Source organism: Kogia breviceps, chromosome 7, assembly GCF_026419965.1.
Source record: "Kogia breviceps isolate mKogBre1 chromosome 7, mKogBre1 haplotype 1, whole genome shotgun sequence".
NCBI lineage: Eukaryota > Metazoa > Chordata > Mammalia > Artiodactyla > Physeteridae > Kogia > Kogia breviceps.
Genome location: NC_081316.1, coordinates 106621850 through 106634796, shown reverse-complemented (window position 1 = coordinate 106634796; position 12947 = coordinate 106621850). Strand labels below are relative to the sequence as shown.

Genomic DNA, 12947 nt, shown 5'->3' with positions numbered 1-12947 from the left:
CCTCTCTCCTACCCCCAGTCCTGTTGATCCCCCTCCTGGCTCAGGCTGGGCAGCCTCGTGGCCAGCAGCATGGCTTCCTGGCTACCAAAGGAGTGGCCAGCCCTTGCTGTGTCCCTGGTTTCTGCTAGTGCCTGGCCTCGGGCCCTTGCTACAGGCCCTGCCCCTCACAGCGACTGCCGGCTTACGGAGCCCTGGCTCTGAGCGCTGGGCTCAGCTCTCACCACCCTTTCACATGGAAGGAAACTGAGGCTCAAGAGTTCCCTTCAGTGCTGTGCTCAAGGTCACATCACAGGCGCAGTTGCGGAGCTAGGATTTAAATCTTCTCATTCAGTTTGTCGTCTCGAATTTGGACCTGAGGAGTGAACTGGGGAGGGGTCGATACTGTGACCCGGCAGGAGCGGGACGAGGGGCCCTGATGAGGAGGATCGAGGCAGCAAATCTGTGGTTCCAGCGAGCCCCCGCCCTCAGCAGCCCCCCTGGCTCTTGCTGAAAATGACAACTCCGGCCGGAAGCGGCTCGCGCGCCCACCACACAGCCATTCATGCTTTAGGTGCGCATCCCACTTAATTGTCAAGACTTCCAATTAACGTGGGTTGCTGTGTCTGGTGCTGGGTTATTTTCTCGTATTTTTTCCGTCCCCCCTCTCCCCCTCCCCGTGTTTACTATTTCGGAGAGACACTAGCTCTGTTATCGTGTTTGTCTCGCTCCCTCCCCACCCTCATCAGAGAAAAACCAAAAAAGCCACAGCTGGAGGCGAATGCGCGCCGGCGCTGGCCCGCGCCCTCGGCGGCGGTCTCCTGTTGCTTCTCGGAGCGGCCTGCCCTTTGAAAAAGAATCTCTCCCGCACCCGGGAGCAGCGGCGGCGCGCTCCGAGGAGCCGGCGGTGCGCGGCGAGCAGGAGAGGGTCTGCGCGAGGACGCCAACCGGAGGTCGGCGGACGCTGACATCGCGGTCCCCGGAGCCCAGCCCCGGCTGAGCTCCCGCCCACCACTCCCCACCCCTGCAGGACGCGTCTCTCCAACGAGCCCCAACCCTTCCCAGCAGAGGAGGCGGGAAAAAAGCGATAGCCTCGCCCACAGCCCTGCCCCCAGCCCCGCCGCTCCCAGGCTCCTCCGGACTCCGCGCATCCTCCTGGGATTGTCTCGGAGGGGACCGCGCCGTGCAGGTAAGTGGCTGCGGTGGTGGCAAAGTTGGGTTCTTCTTCCGGAGAGGGAGAGAGGCTGGGGTGGGGACAGATCGCGGGGCGCCGGGATGCTGCCAGGGTTGGTTTGTTTTGGTGGGTGTGAGCGGTCCTCGCCCGGCAGCTGCCGCCTGGGCCGCGAAAAACGGGCAGGGGATGGAAACCCGGAGGTGGTCGTCGGAAGAGAAGGAGGGACTGCCGAGGGGAGGCAGGCCGTGGCGGTGGGAGTGAAGGTGTTCTGGAAAGGGGCTTGCCGCTACCTGGAGCTTGGGGCTACGGTTTTGGGAGAAGGGGAAAGGGCTGCTCTCCGCTGTGTCCAGGGGGTTTTCCTTTGTTACTTGGAAGCTTGGACTCTTTAAGTGGAGTGTGCGGAGGTGAAGACAGGGAGGGGGCCGGCTGTGTGTGTGCACACATGAGCCATACAGAATGGAACTGGCTGGCTCGGTGCTTGGGGGACAGGGAGAGCTGGGGCTGGGCAGTGGACGCTGGGAATGGGGGCAGGTAAGGAAGGCTGATTCCAGGGCGTGGGGTTCATGAGAGTGTCTGCATCAGTTTTCCTCTCCTCTTGTCTAACCAGTCCTAGCTTCTTCCAGGGGGCCCTGGCCCCCTCCCCCCCATTCCCTCCTTTCCTCGTGCCCAGCCCTCTTTCCCCAGCAGGGCTGGCCCTGGCACAGCCTTCCCCATTGTGTCTCTTGGGCTTCCGTGGAGACTTGGAAGGGCTGCCTGGGGCTACTGGTGCTGGCTTCTGGGCTCTTACAAGTGGTGGCTGGTAAAGGAAGCACCCGACGGTGAGAGCGGGGAGAGCAGCCACACTGGAGCAATGGGCCTGGCTAGGCCCCTGCTGCCCACCTCCAAACACGGCGGGCTGTGGCTGCCCGGGCTTCTGGCCACGAATGTGGCCTCTGTCTCCACTTGCTTTGTCTCCTTGGCGTTGTGTTCTCTGGCTGGGCCCAGATTTCCAGGTTTGGAGATGGATCAGTGGGCAGCCCATGTCCTCTGTTGAAGGATCCCTCTGTGAGGGCCCAGTAACCTCATATTGTGTATGTGTGGATATGTGTATCTGTTTCCGCAACTTAGCCTTTTTCACGTGACCTGCCCTGTAGTTGCCATGGAAACCCCTCTTCAATTCTCAGCCTCCCTCCTTTTCCTGCCCATTCTTTACCTCCATATCTCCTCCCTTCCCCCCAACATGGTTGCCTAGATACTGGTTATCCCTGACTTCTCAGAGTAGGAGACCCTGGAGAGCTAGCTAGCTCCCAGCTCAAACTGATGTGGCCTCTACCCCATCCAGGCCCCCCAACACACAGTACACGTTACAAACACACCCCAAACATATGCACACTTGCCATACCACCTATACGCTCACACACAAACCGCACATCCTACTTGCCACACACTGCATCAACACACTACACACACATGTATCATACCACACGTACACCACATAACACGCCAAATACACCATACACGTACCACACCACAACACACCACCCCCACTGCCACATGTACACCCTGTCATCGCACTGTGTGTGCTTTCACACATACCAGCAATAACATCGCATTGCTTCCCCAGCACACACGCAGTACTTTTTCACAGTAGGTCTCTGGCTGGAAGAGAGAGGGCAGTTTCCTAGCTCTGTGCCAAGGAGCATGTAGGGGAAGGTTCAAAAAGGCCAGAAGGAAACACCTCCCCGAGAACCCTGCAGAAGAAGGTGGAGAGAAATGCACTTCCAGATTCCCTCCGAGGGCAGCCCCTCTCCTAGGTGCTAGATGCAAGAGGCTGGGCATGGACCAGAATTTAAATCTTTCCATGGCAGCTTTCTACCTGCCTTGACCCTGAGAAAGCCTGAGGCTCCTGGCCCCTCCTAGGAGCCTGGACTCTGCTGCGGAGTGTTCCTGCCTAGCAGAGGATCAGGCAGCTCTGGGACCCCGGCAGAAGGCTCTGAGCCTCCCCAGAGGAGGGAGGAAAGGTTGTGACTGTGTTTGGAGAGAGAGAGAGAGAGAGAGAGAGAGAGAGAGAGAGAGAGAGAGAGAGAGAGAGAGAGAGAGAAAGAGAGAGAGAGGAGGGCAGGGAGAGGAGACAAAGCCTGGATGGGGGCTGGGAGGAGAGGGGAGCCAGAAATTGAGGAGCCAGGTGAGTTTAGAAAGTGTAGGTAGGTTGATGGCGGGGAGGAGGTCCAGGCTATCCTCCCTCCCTCAGGTACACGTTCCTGCTTTCTCCTGGGCTCGGCCGACCACATCTGTGCATCTAGGAGAGGAAGTGGGTTTGCAGAGGGCTCCTGGATCGCCAGGGCTTTTCTAAGACCCGTCGCTTCTCTCGGGGTCTCGTGGTAGACACCGGAAGCAAGGGTCTCCTTCCTGGCCGCCTCGTTATCTCTGGACTGACTTAGGCCCCATTTCATTCAATGGTTCAAGGAATTGTTTTAAGTACTTAGAATGTGTTCATTGCTAGGGCCATGAGGGTGAGAAGGAAGACACAGTCCCTGACCTCAGAGTCCTAGATTTCTCAGAGCCGGAAGGGGAACACCCAATCAGGACATCATGTAGAGGGGGCAGCTGAGGCTCGGCATCACACACCCAGCTGTGGCTGAGGCCCTCTGACTCTTCAGCCAGGATTTGTGACCCCCATACTTCCGGTCCCACATCACTTGCCCTCTTTTCTTTATTGCCAGCAATCCTCTGGGGACCAGGATCCCTTCCAAAGTGTGGGTGCCCTAGTTGGGGGGCAGCCTGCTCCATCCTATTTTCTGGGAGAATGTGGCCAGGAGAGGGGGGAGGAGGAGCAGTTCCCTAGACCCTGGAAACTCCGCACAGCCATAGGGAAGCCAGCCCGCCAGATCCCCCATAAGTCAGAGCCCAGCACTGTTGGACCTAGCTGGCTGCCATCTGGATGGCAGACTGTGCCAGGCAGCCCCCAGGACTCACTGTCTGACAAATCACCCACCAGCTTCTGCCTGAACAGCCTGGAGGAAGCAAAGCAGTCGTGACAGGCACAGCCCCTGGAGGCAGAGAGCCTGTAGCAGAAAGGCTATGAACCTGGAGACACAGACCCAGGGCGTAGTCCTGGCTGTGCTCCAAGCGGAAGTGCATTCATCCCACAGATATCCTTTTGGATGCAAACTGGGTTTCTGGCAAAAGTCAGAAATGGTTTAGACTCATCTCAAGCAACTGAAAGCCTGCACAATTTTAGACCTCTGTTTCCACATCCGTCAGCAGAGGGGCTCGATTTCATGATTTCTAAGGCATCTCTGCCTCCTAATTTTTATAGATTGTACAGTCTTGAAAGAGATCCCTTTTCTCTCCAGGTGCCAAACTTTACTCATGATTTCATAACACAGGGTTGTAGCTGAGCTGAGCAGGAAAGGGGCTAGTCTCTGGTCACTCTGGAGAAGGCCTCCCCTTTCACCTCGTGGGCCAGGAGATGCTCAGGAAGCTGAGACTGGGATGTTTTCTCTCAGGCTACATAGCCGGTCCCCCTGGACACCATGTCCACCTGGTCTCTTCTGCCAGGATGGAAACTGGGGCTGGGTGGAGTCTTGGGAGATGTGGTCTCTGGAGAGGATGAGGTCCAAGGCCATCATTTGGTGGGTCTGTGAATCCTCTGGACGGAGAGTCTTGGACCAGCTGGAGAGCATGACGGGAGGTGCCAATCAGGGTTTTCTGTCTCTAATGAGAAGCAGGGTGTCTCTGGCCAAGACAAAAGCTTGGAACCAATTTGGCAGCATCTTCTCTGCTCTGGAATGGGAAGGAGGAGGGGCCCTCTGACCTGGGAAAGTATGAAGTCAGCTTGGAGCTCACACAGAAACACACTTGTTACAAAGATGCGTGGGGGAGCGGGAGGCTTGGGGGCGGGGCTGGGGCCCTGGGAACCAGGCTGGGACCATGGGAAGGTGGTTGCTGAGCTCAGAAGATCTGATTTGAAGCCCGGGATGAGGGAGGATCTAGTTGGAATGACAGTGCCCCCCATGCAGCTGGAGGGCAAAGCCAGGCCTGGGAAGGGACAAGAGGCGAGGTCTTAAATTCATAAAAGCCATCCCTTGAACAAATGTTAACTGAGTCCCTCTCCTATGCCAGGCCCTGTGGGCTTCCCAGGATCTGCAGAGCTGTGAGAAAGTCAGATGATGGTTTCATTCACCGGAGCCCTCCTGCTCCGGTAGATCCATCCATTAGCCCTGTCCCTCCCTCTCTCCCCAGCTGACCTCACCCGCACCTCCCACCGGGAAGGCCCTGCAACGTCCTTCTTCAACAAGCAGGGCCCCACACTTGCTCGTGTGTGGCTCACACTGGCACACACTCTCCCCTTCTCACACATACATAATCTCCATACCTAACACACAGGCATGAGCTCACAGGTTCCCGAGCACCCTCTCACCTCACCGCGGTGCAGTCTCTCACCCAGACCATTGTGACTGCCTCTTTGCTTCCACTTTCTCAGCCCCCATCCTTTTACCACTGATCTTGTGGGCCCATATGTCCGACCTCCCCATTGCCCGTTTTATTTTTTTAATTTTTAAAAAAATTTATTTGTTTGATTTATTTATTTATTTTTGGCTGCATTGGATCTTCGTTGTGGTGTGTGGGCTTCTCACTGCGGTGGCTTCTCTTGTTGCGGAGCACGGACTGTAGGCACACAGGCTCAGTAGTTGTGGCTCGCGGGCTCCAGAGCACAGGCTCGGTAGTTGTGGTGCGTGGGCTTAGTTGTTCCGTGGCACGTGGGATCCTCCCGGACCAGGGGTCGAACCTGTGTCCCCTGCACTGGCAGGTGGACTCCCAACCACTGCACCACCAGGGAAGCCCTCCATTGCCTATTAATGAGGACAGGTGCCTGGCACTGGCCCTCGAGGCTCTCAGGAACTCGGGTGCAGCTACCTTTCCAGGCACCTTCTCCAGATGGTCATCCTGAGCCTTGTACTTCCTACCCTCTGCCTCCACTCAGGCCCTGACAGGAATGAGCTGTCTCACTCCAGCCTGCTGAGTAGGGGGTAGCGGCCTTTGGAGATGCACAGACTTGGGGTCTAATGTGGGTGCTGACGCTTCCTAGTTTTCTTAACTCTTCTAAGCCTCAGTTTCCTTATCTGTCAAATGGGCATGAGGATTGAGCAGGGGAAAGCTATGTCAAGTGCTTCTTGGTGCCTACCATATGGTAAACACTCAGTAGATACTAGCTGCTATAATAATAACAATAGTAATAATAATGACACACGGTTATTATTAGAATGACATTACTGTTGTTATAGCATCCTTTGAGGCTCCTCTCCAGTGCTCATTCTTTCAAATAGCTTTTCCTAATTCCCAGTAAACAGACAAGCTTTCCTTTTCCTGGTACCCCTGAAATGCTCTGTTGATTCTTCCCTTAGAGTACACGCCTACTGAGCCTTCATTTTAGCTACTTATGTCCACGCCTGCTCCCCATACCTGCTCCGACCTCTTCAAAGGCAAGGTCTGTTTTTTGCCCCAGACAGGGCCTGGCACAGTGTCAGACATGGAGAAAGCCCAGAGAGCATCTGTGAACTGAACATATGTAGGAAAAAGTCCTCACCCACCAGGGCATGGTGAAAGCCCACTTGTCCCTCTAAGCTCTCTCCCACCTGTCACTCCTACCCAGGTACCCACTACACATACCTGAGAAGTACATTCCTTTATGCCCACGTGTCATTTCAGTCTGCCTGTTCCTTTGGTAGAGTCTGAAGACTAAGAGTCAGACCCTATCGGAGGTCTGGAGGTGTTTAAGGGCTGAAGGCAATGGAAGGAAGCTGATTCATCACAGCGTTTTGGTGATTGGGACTTGGAGACCTGGAGAGCTGGCTGGAGGAGGTGGGGGGAGGGGAGCATTGAGAAAGTTTTAAGATTCCTTTAAAATTCCACACAGATCCTCAGGTTGTTCTGGGCTTCGATTGGATTATGACTAAAGGCATAATGATGCTGAAGCATCCATTCATTCAGTCGTGGGCATTTACTGAGCAGCTACTATGCAAAGTGTTGGAGAGTCAGAGATGCCTAGAATGTGCCTCTGCTTCCAAGGAGCTCACAGTCTGATGGGAGCGACACACATGGTCGTGATGGTGGTACCTGGAGACAGGCATGGGCCTTGGCTCTGTGGGAACTGGGGCAATGAGGCGTGTGGCAGGAGGGAGGGGACAGTGCATTTCCCGAAGCAGAGACACAAACAAGGTCACTTAAACCTCCACGCATGTGATAGGACCAGGTCGGGCAGGTTTCCAAGTATGCAGGCCCATGGGCCAGGGTGCATCCCTGTATCATTTCTACCCTCAAGCAAGACAACGTGAGCATAGAGAAAGTGCCCTGTAGGTTCAAACGCGCCACCCAGAGCTGTGCTTTCAAAGGAGGTGGGCTGTTGAGCAGAGGCTGGAAGGGGCAGGTACTGTGGTCTGGCTGTGGGCAGGGTTACTCGGGCCTGGCCCCTGGGCCTCTGGCCGCTGCTGCTCCGAGTTTCTGTTTCTGCTGCTAGGACTGTTCGCCTGGCCTCTCTTGAATGGGCCCTTGTCAGTAAGCTGCCCACCATCCAGACTCCCTGGAACTGGACTGAGATCCCTCAGGGGGCAGGGATGTGGGCCCCAGGGTGGCAGGCCTAGCCCCGCTGCCTTACTGACTCTGGACAACTGTATCACCGGCCTGTGCCGGGGCTGGCCGCACAATGCTGCCCTGTGTGCCTGCCTCCGAGGGCTGTTGGGAGAAGCCCACGGGGTGATGTCTGGGATGGCGCTGCAAACACTGTCATAGTCGGCAGTGATGGGGGCGGGGGGCAGCAAGGCCCTAGGACCCTGCTGGTGGGCCAGCTTCAGGTCTCTCCAGGGAATTTTTTAGAAACCAGGCCCGTGTTTGTGATTTGTGAATTCAGTGTGTCCGCTTCTAAGGAAAGGGTCTTATTTCTTTTTGTGGTCAGGTCTTTTCTTCCTTTGCCTCAGAAGTAATCCCACATTAAAGATAAAGGTGCCTCCGAGTTAAAATAGTAAGTTCTCTGTACGTGATAAAGGAGCTTTGTCCCTCCCATGGTCCCTGTGCAGCCGGGCTGGGTTGGGTCTGGGCTCACGGAATGGGAAGAGCTTTGAGTCACGGGGACCGGCGGGCCCAGCCTCCAGCCTCCCGGCTGTGGGGTGCCCTCCTCCCTCCCTGAAGGAAGGACGGTGGGGCAGACCCAGGGATGGAGCAGTGCAAGGAGGCCCTGCCAGGCCGGAGGGCCCCGTGATGAGAGGGGCCTGGTAGGAAGGGGCCAGCCTGGTGGGTGTCAGCAGCGATGATCAGGGCCAGAGGCTTGGCCCTGATTGTAAGGAGGTCCAGCTGCCCTGTGGGCAGTGCGGGGAATTCAGTAAAGTGACAGCAGCCACTGTGAGCCCCTCGGCCTATTAGAACATCACCACCCTCTGCTCTCTCTTGAGTCCCAGGCTTTGACTTCTCTCTGCTCTTCAGCCCTTTTCTGGCATTTTATAGTTAGGCTATTAAAGAGAATCATGTATGTTTAATGCTTATTTGATGAGCGTTTAACATGCAAATCAAGGGAACACGTTGCATGTACCTCTGAAGGCCACAGATCCATCAGCAACCCCTGGCTGGACCCAAAGCACTTGTTTTAAAAGGCAGCTTTAAAAGCCTTTGCTGGATTTTGGCTCTGGTCTGAACCACAAAAGCCCAGCCCCTATTACAGAAACATCAGACACCACCAGCAGGGCACAGGGCTCCACACCACTTGCCAGGAAGGTGAGCAGAGCAGACGTGGGAGTGATAGGATGGGGTTGGGGAGCTGTTTTGTTTTTAAATGAATTAAAAATTTATTAAATTATTTTTAATAGACTTTTTAAAGAAACATTTTAGATTTACAGAAAAACAGAACAGCTAGTACAGAGAGCTCCAATATAACCCTCCTGCACAGTTTCCCCGATTACTGTCTTACATGAGTGTGGTACATTTGTTACAATTGATGAAATAATATTGATTATTATTAACTAAAGACCATGCTTTATTCAGATTTCTTTAGTTTTTCCCTAATGTCCTTTTTCTATTCCAGGACCCCATCCAGATAACCACATCCCAGTTAGTTGTTATGTCTCCTCAGGGTCCTCTTGGCTGTGACAGTTTCTCAGACTTGCCTTGTTTTTGATGATCTTGAGAAGTTTTGAAGAGGACTGGTCAGGTATATCGCAGGATACCCCTCAGTGGGGATTTATCTGATGTTTTTCTCTTGATAAGACTGGGCTTGTGGGTTTGGTGGAGGAAGGTCACAAAGGTAAAGTGCATTTTTTATCACATCAGATCAAGGGTAAATACCATCAGCGTGATTCATCACTGTTGAAGTTGACTGCGCTGGGTTTCCGGTCCCTTCTAGTGCCCCCACTTCAGCAGAGTTCCAGGGCCTGGTGATTAGAGCTGTGCTTTCCACTCCTCGAGACAAACATCAATCTGTCAACCAGCCCTCGCTGGCTGTCTGCACCGCCCCAGGTCTTACAAGTTGTGGAGTAGCTCAGAGAGTTTCCAGGCAGGAGAACCTTATTAAAGAGAGCATTAAACCAGAATGTGCTGTGTGGCAAATCAGTGCTAACGACAGGTCACAGGTGCTCTTAGTGCGGAGAAAGAAGTCAGCCCGTGGGCTGGAGTGGCAGTTGGACAAAGACAGCATTTTTCAACCTTGGCTACACGTTAGAATGAGTGGAGAGATTCCAGAAATGACTGATGCCTTGGTCACCTCCCCCCCCAGAGTTTAGAATTTGATGGGACATAGTTGATCCCCACTATTGTTATTATGAAAAAGCTCTCCATGTGATCCTGAGGTGCAGCCAGAGCTGAGAACTGGAATAAACAGGGGAGGGAAGGGCATTCTAAGTGGAGGGAACAGAATATACAACGGCCTGGAGATCAAAACACGCGTGGCAGGGGATGGGAGTAGACCATCTTAGCTGAGAGTAATGGGAGAAAATACTGAAAGGGTAGAAAAGGGATAGACTTAGAGGTATTTATGTGCCAGAATAAAAAGGTTTGATGTTTTAAAAAATAAATAGAATACGGAAGCACCATGATACACTTGAGTTTGGGAGAGAAGTGATCAGCATACCAGCAGCCCAGGGGAGCGATGATGAGGGCCTGAACTAGAGCGAGGAATGGAAGGGAAGATTATAGAGATAGCGCAGGAGTCAGCGTGGCTGGGGCTTTGCCACAGACACCGCGTGGAGTTCGGCCGGCGGGGAGGAAACCCTGTGAACTCAGTTAAGACTGTGAGCTCCTTGAGGCAGGGGCTGTGTTGCTGCAGCTCCCCCAGTGATGACTGAGGTCCTGGGCAGCAGTAGCCCATCAAGAAATGTTTGTTAATTTGGTTACTGCAAGGATAATGATACCACTCTTTCCAAAATTACACCTTGCTCCAAAATTATCCTCCTCTTCTCCACCAATTTCTCCACCTAAATGCAGGCGGATCTCAGCTCTTTGGAAAGCAATCTGATTAAATAACTCAGGCCGAGATATAAATAACTGTTAGGAATGTAAGTATTTACCTTTTAAACGAAGCATTTGGTTGAGTTAAGCGCTCTCTCCTTGGGAGAATTTTGTGGGTGTGGATATATTTTTGAGTAGGGGTGGTCTTTATTTCAATTCTACACCCTAATCTCATTCTGAACCATACCAGAAAAGAAGGGGATCTGCAGCTTGGCAGTCTGCTCTGAAAGGCTGTCAGTTGCTGGGCTGGTAGTTCTGTTGGCATCCCCTGTGAGCTTAGCTCCAATGGACAGGATGCCCTACAACTGGTCTGGGATGCTGTCTAGCTCCCCGTATGGATACACTGATGTTCTGCTAAGGCAGAGAGCACCAGGGTGCCCAGCAGCTGCTGTGGGGAGACTGGGGAGGGAGAGAAGAGAGCCCGTGCTGGTGCTGAAGCTCAGCTGGGAGTGACGGGAAGCCCTGTGAATAGCTGGGGGCCAGCGGTGGCTGAAGGATATGCCAGGCCTCCTCCCGCCTCCTGACGGGCTCCAGGGTCTCAGCCTTCACATCAGTCGTAGTGGACAGAACAGAGTTGAGCAGGAAACTGTGAAAGGGAAAAAATGACATAATACATGCCACAGTTAAATAAAGCTATTTAATTTTATTTGGGTTATTCTCTCACCCTGGTTTCTCTCCCCTGGCCTGGGTAAGAACACTCCTGTCCAATGAGCCCTGCGTGGTCTTGAGTCAAGGTCAGCATTTTTTATTTTATTTTATTTTTTTTGCGGTATGCGGGCCTCTCACTGTCGTGGCCTCTCTCCCGTTGTGGAGCATAGGCTCCGGACGCGCAGGCTCAGCGGCCACGGCTCACGGGCCCAGCCGCCCCGCGACACGTGGGATCCTCCCGGACCGGGGCACGAACCCGCGTCCCCTGCATCGGCAGGCGGATTCTCAACCACTGCGCCACCAGGGAAGCCCAAGGTCAGCATTTTGATTTCCCTTAGTCCCCATGCATTGCCACATTTGCCAGGGAGGCAGCAAGGAAGAGTGGAAAGAGCCTAGCATGTGGCATCCACAGAATTAGGAGCCGATGCCAGCTGTGCCATTGTTAGCTGCGGTGCCTTGAACGAGGTAACATAACTCGGAGCCTCACCTCTAATCTGTAAAATGGCAATGATATCCAACATCGCCTGCAGCTGTGATGTTCCTTTGAGCTAATGCTTGTGAAGTTGCCTGGTGAGTCGGGTGTCTTACAGATGTTTGCATCACCATCCCCTTCAGCCACCGTGGGCAGGTAGCAGGAGCAGGGTTGGGTGGAGCATACATAACACCATCTGTCCCCCTTTGTCTTAACGACAGCCAACAGGTACACTCGAGGGTCTGGGGCTGTAGGACAAGAGTCTCTGTGCTGGTATATCTTGCCTCAACCTCCCTTAAATCCAAGAGGCTGGAGGACCAGGGTGCACAGTTTCCCAGTCTAGCAGAAGTCTGCTCGGCCCTGCCCAGCAGGCTGCTTGGACAGCAGAGACCCTGTGTCTTCCACTGGGCAGCTGTCCTACAGCCAGGGAGGGGGGTGAGATGTCTTCTCCCAGGAGCCGCAACTGTCCGTTGACTCTCCTCCCCACGCCCTGCCCGGGGGCATTTTCCTTTCTCTGCTCTTTGGAGCACGGGTGTGACTGGGGCAGGCAGGGTATGGTGGAGGCACACGGGCAGCCAAGGATGGAGGCCCAGCTGGGGTCTCATGGGGAGGGCGACAGCGCGGAGCCTTGCCTGACGTTTCTCCAAAGCAGATTTCTTTTCTCAGCAGTCCCCACCTCTCCTTGCTTTGTCACCGTGTCCATCTCTTGCTCAGTTTCTGCTGGGAGCTCCTCCCCTTGGCCAGCCTCCGTTCTGTCCTGCAGACTCTTCCTTTCTCTTCCCTTTGCCTGCCTGTCTCGCACTTCTCTTTGGGCCCCTCCCCGTTCAGCTGCTCTTCCTCTGGGCTTTCTTTCCTCTTCTGTCTCAGGTCCTCTCTGTCTTGCTTCTGTGTCTCTTGGCAGGGGCTCGCCCGTGTGGCCCCGTCCCTGCTGTCCCAGGCAGATCTGAGCTCCCCACGCCACTTGTTGGTGGCCCTGGGTGATGCAGCCGGTTTTTCTGGAGGCCGGAGAGGGCAGTGGCTCTGGGGAGCCTGTTGCATCTGTAGAGCCCTGCTCTGCCTACTTCCTCTGCGGGCTGAGGCCTGTCCCCTGCCCGTGTGGGGAAGTGAAAGGGGGCAACTGGGGCCTTTCCCCAGTTGTGTTCTCTGTATCTCTTCCCCATTTCCCAAGAGAAGCTAGATAATAAAGGCGGAAGCTGAGGAAAGAGT

The 12947-nt window shown here is 54.4% G+C and overlaps 1 protein-coding gene across 2 annotated transcripts in view; it reads left to right on the top strand.

Annotated features, from left to right (window-relative positions):
* Positions 1-537: 537 nt before the first annotated feature.
* FXYD6 (FXYD domain containing ion transport regulator 6) overlaps positions 538-12947 on the top strand; it is a 33528-nt gene continuing 21118 nt past the window's right edge. The window contains exon 1 of one of the 2 annotated variants that reach the window (XM_059068629.2): positions 538-1165. The gene's annotated coding sequence lies outside the window, so the exon portion shown is untranslated. The remainder of the gene's footprint in view (positions 1166-12947) is intronic. The other variant, XM_059068628.2, reaches the window with a different exon arrangement.